Below are 8,781 nucleotides of genomic sequence, written 5' to 3'. Positions count from 1 at the left end.
CTTTTTCACAAATAGCTTCACTATACAGATTAAATAAAAGTGGCGACAAGATGCATCCCTGCCGGACTCCTCGACGGATTTGAATTTCTTCTGTTAGCCTACCCTCAACCTTCACATTTGCTGTTTGATTCCAATATAGGTTGCATATAATTCGAATATCTCGGCTGTCTATATTTTTCTTTATTAGAATTTGTCTTAGTGGTTCATGTTGTACTTTGTCAAAGGCCTTTTCGAAATCAATAAAGCAGGTGTAAATTTCTTGGTTTATGTCTAAGCATCTCTGTGAGAGAACGTTCATTGCAAACAGAGCCTCCCTTGTACCCAGCCCTTTTCTGAATCCCATCTGAGTGTTACTGATGTCTACGTCTAATTTCCTATAGATCCTATTATGGATTATTTTCAGGAACAGTTTTAGAGCATGACTCATCAAAGCTATCGTACGATATTCGTTGCATTCCCTTGTATTTGCCTTTTTTGGCAGTAGTATAAAGGTCGAACGGAGCCATTCCCTAGGTATTATTCCAGTTCTATATATTGTGTTAAATAGATCTAGGAGTATTTTAATAGATTCATCGTCCATAAGTTTGAGCAGTTCTACGGGAATTTCATCAGGACCGGGGGCCTTACCACTTTTCGCTTGTTTGATTGCATAATCTATTTCTTCTCTGATTATATCAGGCCCTGTATCATCTGTATATTCGTTTGAGATTTCTTGTCTATCTTTGTCATCAAAAAGTTGTGATATGTATTCTGTCCATCGATTCATTTTTTGTTGTAAATCTGTTATGAGTAAACCATCTGTATCTTTGATCTGTCCTGTCTGTGTTGTTCTTCTCCTTCCTGTCATTGCTTTAATCTTTTTGTGTACATTAAAAAAGTCATATTTTCGCTCCAGTTATTCCAACTCCTGGCATTGCTCACTTAGCCATCTTTCTCTAGCTTGTCTTATTTTCTTTTTTATCAGTTTATCTGTTTCTTTGTATCTTATCGGATTATTTGTTTTGTGTACCATTCTTTCACACATCAACTGTAGTATTTCCTCATTCATCCATTCTTTATGTTTCCTTTTTTTCGGTGTTAAATTTTCTCTCCCTGCCAGCATTACGGCATGTTTAATATTCTCCCATTTTTGGTCTATGTTATCAGTATTTCTATTCAGTTTCTCTATATTTTGTAAATTTTCTTTGATGTTCACTATTATTTCTCTTGTTCACCATTATGTAATTAATTTGATTCTTTATTATGTTTCCTGGTTGATATTGTGGAGACACCCAAGTACACAAACGTTTTGGAGGTAGTTTGAAGAACGTATTAAGTATTGCAAATTCTATAATCTATAGAGTCGTGGGAGAATGCCCAAGAGATTAAATGTCGCATCGGAAAGGCAAAAAGTGCAGTCTTGACTCTGAATTCTGTATTGCATATGAATATCATAACATGTACCACCATATAATGTAAACTAAATTCAAACAAACAATTTTTAACGGGTTTTTACCCACATATTTAGTGGCTCAATACATGTATACCTAGTGCACTGATGATGGAATATGGATTCCGAAATCGTTTTATGATATAGCCCGATTAGGGTTTTTAAATTATATACCTTTTATAAAGGACTTTTAATAAAATTTTTTGTTATATTATATACTAAAACGCTAAGCCCTTTTTTTGTCCACCACTTTACTTAAAAACCATATTAGATAATTAAAATATTTTTTCGGAATATTATTAGTATTACGTATGAGATTGTCAAGATATACTTTTGGTACAAAAATTTACTTTAAGTTTAAGACTCCACAATGTATATATGGATCGAAAGGTCTCGTCGAGACGAATCTAAATATGTACTTCCGGTTGCGATCCGACACCGGAAGTGACCCGAAACGCGCATAAAACGTCAAGATAGAGCAAATCTGACACCGGATTCGTGATCAGCATGCAAAATTAACTGCTAAATGATATCCATGTCGACATTTGATGAACTAAAAATTGCATTCCGGTTTTGAGGTCGACTTCCGGTTTCGTTTTTATTAGTCAAATCAATAGAGAATTCAACGTAGAGTTCAAAAATGTAAGTTCACGAAATTATCATTTATAGTTTTTGAGTTATTGATAAAAATATTTTTACTTTCGGTCATTGTATATATTGTATATTTTTCTCGCAAAATAAAAATTTCATTTAAAAAACTCGATGTCGAGTTGGTCCGCTAGTATGGTATAAAGCCAATTACAGGAACTTAGATTCCTTGTGAATATTTTAGAGTAAACAGACACGCCTTTTTTTTATCAATGAGAAATATAGGTTAAACGAACAGTGGGTTGCTTATAAATTAGGCACATGATCGTACGATTATAAAATACCACTATGTTTAATTTCAATGTAAAATTGGGCTTCATTTAACCAATCTTCTTCTTCTTCAAGTGCCATCTCCGCGGCGGAGGTCGGCAATCATCATAGCTATTCGAACTTTTGAGACGGCTGCTCTGAAAAGTTCATTTGATGTACATCCGTACCACTCTCTCAGGTTGCGCAGCCATGACATTCTACGCCTCCCTATGCTTCTCTTTCCTTGGATCTTTCTTTGCATGATCAGTTGGAGCAAGGTGTATTTCTCTTCACGTGTAATATGTCCGAGATATTCCAATCTCTCCAATATTTTTTGTTTTTATTGAATTTAAAATTTCCATTTCTTTGATCATCCTTCTCAGAACCTCTTTGTTTGTGACGTGTTCTGTCCATGATATTTTCAGAATTCTTCTGTACACCCACAGCTCAAATGATTCCAGTTTTTTCATTGATGTAGCATTCAAGGTTCAAGATTCCATTCCATAAAATAAGGTCGAAAAAACATAGCACCTCGCCAACCTAACTCTTAGTTCCAGTTTTAAATCCCTGGTACATAGAACTCTTCTCATTTTGTTGAAATTTGCTCTAGCCTTTTCTATTCTTATTTTTATCTCCTGATTGTAATCATTTGTGGAGTTAATCATTGTTCCCAGGTATGCATATTTGTCCACTTGTTCGACGTTGGTTTCGTTTATTAGAAGATTCTCGTTATTTCTTTGAGTTTTCGATATTCTCATAAATTTCGTCTTCTTGACATTCATTGTTAGACCATACTCTTTTCCATACTCTGCTATTCTGGTCACCAGTCTCTGAAGATCTTCAATGTTTTCGGCTAAAATCACAGTGTCGTCCGCATATCTAATGTTGTTAATGGGAACTCCATTTACCTTTATTCCAGCTGTTTCACCCTCAAGAGCTTTTTTCAGAACCTCTTCAGAGTAGGCGTTGAAAAGAATTGGCGACAATACGCATCCCTGTCTTACTCCACATCTAATTTCAATTTCTTCTGACAGCTGTTCGTTAACACGTACTTTTGCTCGCTGTTTATAGTATAAATTTGATATGATCCTGAGGTCGTTGTAGTCAATCTTCTTTGATTTCAGGACATTCATTAAATGTTTATGTCGTACTTTATCGAATGCTTTATTATAGTCAATAAAACATGCGTATATATCTTGATTGACGTCCAGGCATCTTTGTATTAGTATATTAAGTGAAAAAAGAGCTTCACGTGTTCCTAGGCCTTTGCGAAAACCAAATTGTATATTATTAACGTCTATGTCCAGTTTGTGATATATTCGGTTATGGATGACTTTAAGTAGTAACTTTAGCGTATGAGACATTAAGCTAATGGTGCGGTAATCGCTGCATTCTCTTGCGTTTTTCTTTTTAGGGAGACAAATAAAAATAGATGTTAACCACTCTTTGGGTAATACGCCTGAACTATAAATTTGGTTCAAGAGTGTCACTAAAACATCAATGTGCTTCTTATCTAGAATTTTTAGGATTTCTATAGGAAGCATATCAGGTCCAGGGCTTTTCCCGCTCTTCATTGTTTTTAATGCGTGCAATATTTCTCCTTTTGTAATATATGGACCTATTTCTTCTGACGTAAGTTCTATGTGCTCCAGATCTCCTCTTTCATCATCGAACAATTCATCGATATATTCTGCCCATCTTTGTATTTTCTCGTCCGTATGTGTTATAGCAGTACCGTGTCTATCCAGAATTGCACAAGTGGGATTTTGTTTTCTTAGTCCTGCCAGTTCTTTGACTTTCTTGTGTAGGTTAAACAGATCATATTTATTTTGAAGGTCTTCGATCTCTTTGCATTGCTCTTCAAAGTATTTTTCTTTTGCCTGCGTTATCGTCTTTCTAATCTCGTGGTTTATCTCTCTGTATTTATTGTTATCCTTGTTTTTAAATTGTCTCTGTTGTTCCATCATATTGAGTATCTCGTCATTCATCCATTCCTCTTTTCTCCTTGAGGAAGTCTTTAATATTTCTTTACAGGGTTCCAGTAGACAATCTTTTAGTCGATTCCAGTACTCGTCAATATCGTTGGTGTTTGTGTTCAATTTGTTGCAGTTCACATGCAGTTCATGTTGGAGGCATTCTTTTACTTTAGGTTCTTTAAGTTTTCTTGTGTCTATTGTAGGGATTCTTTGATGTCTTTTAATATTTTTAAGGGTGAGTGTAATTTTGGCTATAAGTGGATTGTGATCTGAGGCCACGTCTGATCCAGGATATGCTTTCACGGCTTTAACAGCATTACGGTATCTTTCATTGATCATAATGTAGTCTATCTGGTTCCTGACTACTTTCTCCGATGTATCTGCGGGCGATCGCCATATATACAGTCGTCTGTTTGGTAACATAAAAAATGTGTTTGTAATAATAAAACCAATAGAATTCATTAAATTTCTGATGGGACGTATTGTCCCAAGGGGGTCGAAAGGGTTAAAACACCGTTTAAGGAAATGCGCTACTACAAAACATAATATCAGATAAAATAAAGGAAAATCACAGCAATGCAGAGGAAAAATTTTTTGAACAAAATCATAATGTATTTCTTAGATTACAACTGTTTATAGCAGCACAAATAAAAAAACAACATTATGTACTATATTGATTGCCAACCTCAAACAAAAAATGGAAGACAAAGAATTTTTATCAGAAAATGAGAATATGATGTTGCTCCTCAAACTCACTAAATAACTCTATATTTCGTAGAATATAAGCACGCAATTATTAGTGCTAAAAATTTAAAGCAATTTTAATGAAACAATAAATAATAATAGCCGAAGACACGACGTACTCTGCGGAATTTTTGAAAAAGAAAGAAAATCTTCGAAGTATTTCACGTAGATATATATTTTTTTCAAACGGTTTCTTCACGATTTAATCAATTAGGCTACATTACTAACATTACTACAATGATACCATTATAAGTGCGTAATGGATAAGAAGAAAGACAACACAATGAATATTATAGTCCTGGAAGTTATTGAGTTTGAAATAAAATTCGTTAATATAATGTAAATGAAAAAGTTCTCGACATAATTGAATATTAAAAAAAACTAACTATAAAATACTGGCAAAACTGTTTCTTCAAGTATACTTTTTGTGGAAGGACTGTTCATACCAAAAGTGGTAGATTTTCGATTCTTAGTTTTCATACCAAGTCCTTCTTCCAGATCTCATTCACTTGGGCTTTTCGATAATTTTTTAATGCACTCTTTTTCAATGGATAATAGGCTAACTTGGAAAGTCTGTCGTCTTGTTGAATTTCTCGTAAAACTTTTATTGCGATTTAATACTGAAAAACTTCACACAAGGATTTATTTAGACCAGCAGTGTTTAAAATCTTCAAAAGATTTCTGGGTATTTCTTTATCAATAATGGCAGTTGTTTTGTAAATGAAACTTAACTGAGAATGCAAAGCTGGGATATCAAAAAAATTTCCATAATTTAATCTGCCTCTGTGGGGCATTTAATTTAGGCAATTTATTTTCATAGACTGTAATTAGAAATATTAAAATTGAACAATTTTACAAATTTTAATTCATTAAAATTTTGAAAGCGATAATTCATTTGTTGAAGAATATTATCAAAAATTTTGATGTATAATCGTTGATAGGATGTCTCTCTGTCGCCGACATTATTAATCTTATTTTTTTTTTCAGATTCTAATTCCATATGTTCAGTTTTATCCCAAATATTTTTAAATATTTGGGATTTTTTTAAATATTGTATTTCGAAAGTCTTATACAAAATGCTATGTCGTTTGACTTTGTCTGTAAAATGGCAAATAAAATATCAGCGAAATTTTCTTTAAGCCAATGTAAATACCCCTTCACAGCAAAAACAATCTCAGCATTCCATTTTTCTTTATTCCAAACGTCTTGAAAAAGGTCTATTAACGAATCAGGGTATTGTAAGTCTGATCAACTTTTGGAAACTTTTTCTGAACGTGCATGTCCAAAGAATGCGTTCTTTTTAATGATTTTGAAAAACAGGAGGATAAGCCATTAAGCGTTGACAAGAAAGCTTTAAGATCTTTAATATTATCCATGTCTGGAGATAAAACCAAATTAAGTCTGTGTGCTAAACAGTGAACGAAAATTGCATGCTTAAATTTTTCCTTTACTTTAGCTTGAAGACCTGTTAACTGACCAGCCATTTACAGCAGCACCATCATATTTCTGGGCGAAAAGCTCGGAATCACATCATCATTCTGACTTTGCAACCCTGCGTGGACTGTTTAAGATCGGTGAAGGACAAACGTGGCCCGTTAGCAACGGCCGGAGTATACCGAATTCCATGCACATGTGGAATGGTATATGTGGGAACCACAAAGAGACACACAAACACAAGGATAAACGAACATAAAAGCCATTGTCGTTTAAGATATATCGACAAATCTGCCGTTCCCGAACACGCTTTGGGAAGCGGAGAACATCGGATAGATGACACTACTACCCACGGTTATATCGGGAAGCGATGGAAATATATAAGCATCCAAATAATTTTAATCAAATATACAGAAGGACTAAGAATTAGCAAAACATGGATACCGATATTAAAATCTACAATCACCCTGGAGAAAATGTCGGCGTTTGAGATGGAATTAATTCCGCGTACTTTTGATCTTCTACTTATATCGCCGTCATTCTCTGTGATCGTTGAGTGGACTGTATTTTGTGTGTGTATATGTTGTATCTGTTCAGAATCAGAATAGAAAGGCTAGAGCATATTTCAACAAAATAAGAAGAGTGCTATGTACAAGGGATTTAAAATTGGAATCAAGAGTTAGGTTGGCGAGGTGTCATATTTTTTCGACTTTGTTTTATGGAATGGATTTTTGGACCTTGAATGCGACATCAATGAAAAAACTTTAATCATTCGAGCTGTGGGTGTATAGAAGAATTCTGAAAATATCGTGGACAGAACACGTCACAAACAAAGAGGTTCTGGGAAGGATGAATAAAGAAATGGAAATTTTAAATTCAATAAAAACAAGAAAATTAGAATATCTCGGACATATTACACGTGGAGAGAAATACACCTTGCTCCAACTGATTATGCAGGGAAAGATCCAAGGAAAGAGAAGCATAGGGAGGCGTAGAATGTCATGGCTGCGCAACCTGAGAGAGTGGTACCGATGTACATCAAATGAACTTTTCAGAGCAGCAGTCTCAAAAGCCCGAATAGCTATGATGTTTGCCGACCTCTGCCGCGGAAATGGCACTTGACGAAGAAGAAGATATGTTGTACGTAAAGAATACTATTCACCTGCTACAAGCCTTTATTTCTCTAAGTACTATTACAGAAACAGGTAGGTACAATAATATGTGGTATACGTTGTTACACGAGTTGTTTGTTTCGCAATCGCGGAGACAAATTTTCTTATTAAATCACCTTACTTCTTCCGCGAGAGTTTCTAACAGACAGTTGTGTCAACTTACGACAGTGACAGTGGAGTGAATTTAATAATGAACAAAGGAAATATTCTATTTTGAAAATTACAGGGTTGTAAACAAAATCAGTTTACAACCATACCCTTTCCGCAAATCACGAAAAAGAAAACTACAAATAACGACACGCCCCCTCACTCCGAACCAGTGGAGGGGAGGCGAAAAGAAAATATAAATATGACCTCCGTAATACAACGCGGTGTACATATAAGATTAATAAATAATATAATACTTCCTATACTAACATATACACCAGCCTAAAAGAAGCAGTCAACGTACCGAGATTTGTAGCAGAAAGATTCCTCTTTAGAGATTTATAACAAATCAGAGTGACTGACACAATGATAGAAAAAGCTAGGACAAAGTTCGCGGAGTTAGACAACCACCCCAGTCACATACTGCGAGAGATAATGAGGTACGACGCTTTCCACAGATGGAAGCACAAAAGACCTAAACAACAAATAGTAGACTAAAACAATAATACCAGAGAGAAAATAAAAATTACACCAGAGAGAAAACAAAACACCAGAGCGAAATCACTTCAAAAAACAACAACAATGAACAATGAAGACAGTTCGTAGTTCAAAAACACTCGTGGACAATCGCCAATTTACAACGTGGGCCCGGTTGCCTTAAAGGGGACAAGCTCTATATTGTTATATTGTTTCATGTTTTATATATTTTCAATGTCATAGTGTAGATATTGCACTAATTTTGATTTTTTTTCAGGGCTACCTACAAAAAAAAACAAAAAAAAATACACAAAAAACCGGCCTCAGCCACCAAAAAAGTTAAAAAACACTAACAAAAACCGGCCCAAGCCAACAAAAAAAAATTAACAAAAACACCAAAAATCCGGGCACGTAGGGCCCAATCCTTTGAGCACCAAGTCGCCGAACCGAGCCTGGCTCGGAGCGGAGACTTGTGGCCCAAGTAAGCAATTTTAGTTCGCGGATA

This window comes from Diabrotica undecimpunctata, chromosome 3 (genome assembly GCF_040954645.1).
Source record: "Diabrotica undecimpunctata isolate CICGRU chromosome 3, icDiaUnde3, whole genome shotgun sequence".
Lineage (NCBI taxonomy): Eukaryota > Metazoa > Arthropoda > Insecta > Coleoptera > Chrysomelidae > Diabrotica > Diabrotica undecimpunctata.
The sequence above is the reverse complement of the archived record's forward strand: the minus strand, read 5'-3'. Positions refer to the sequence as shown.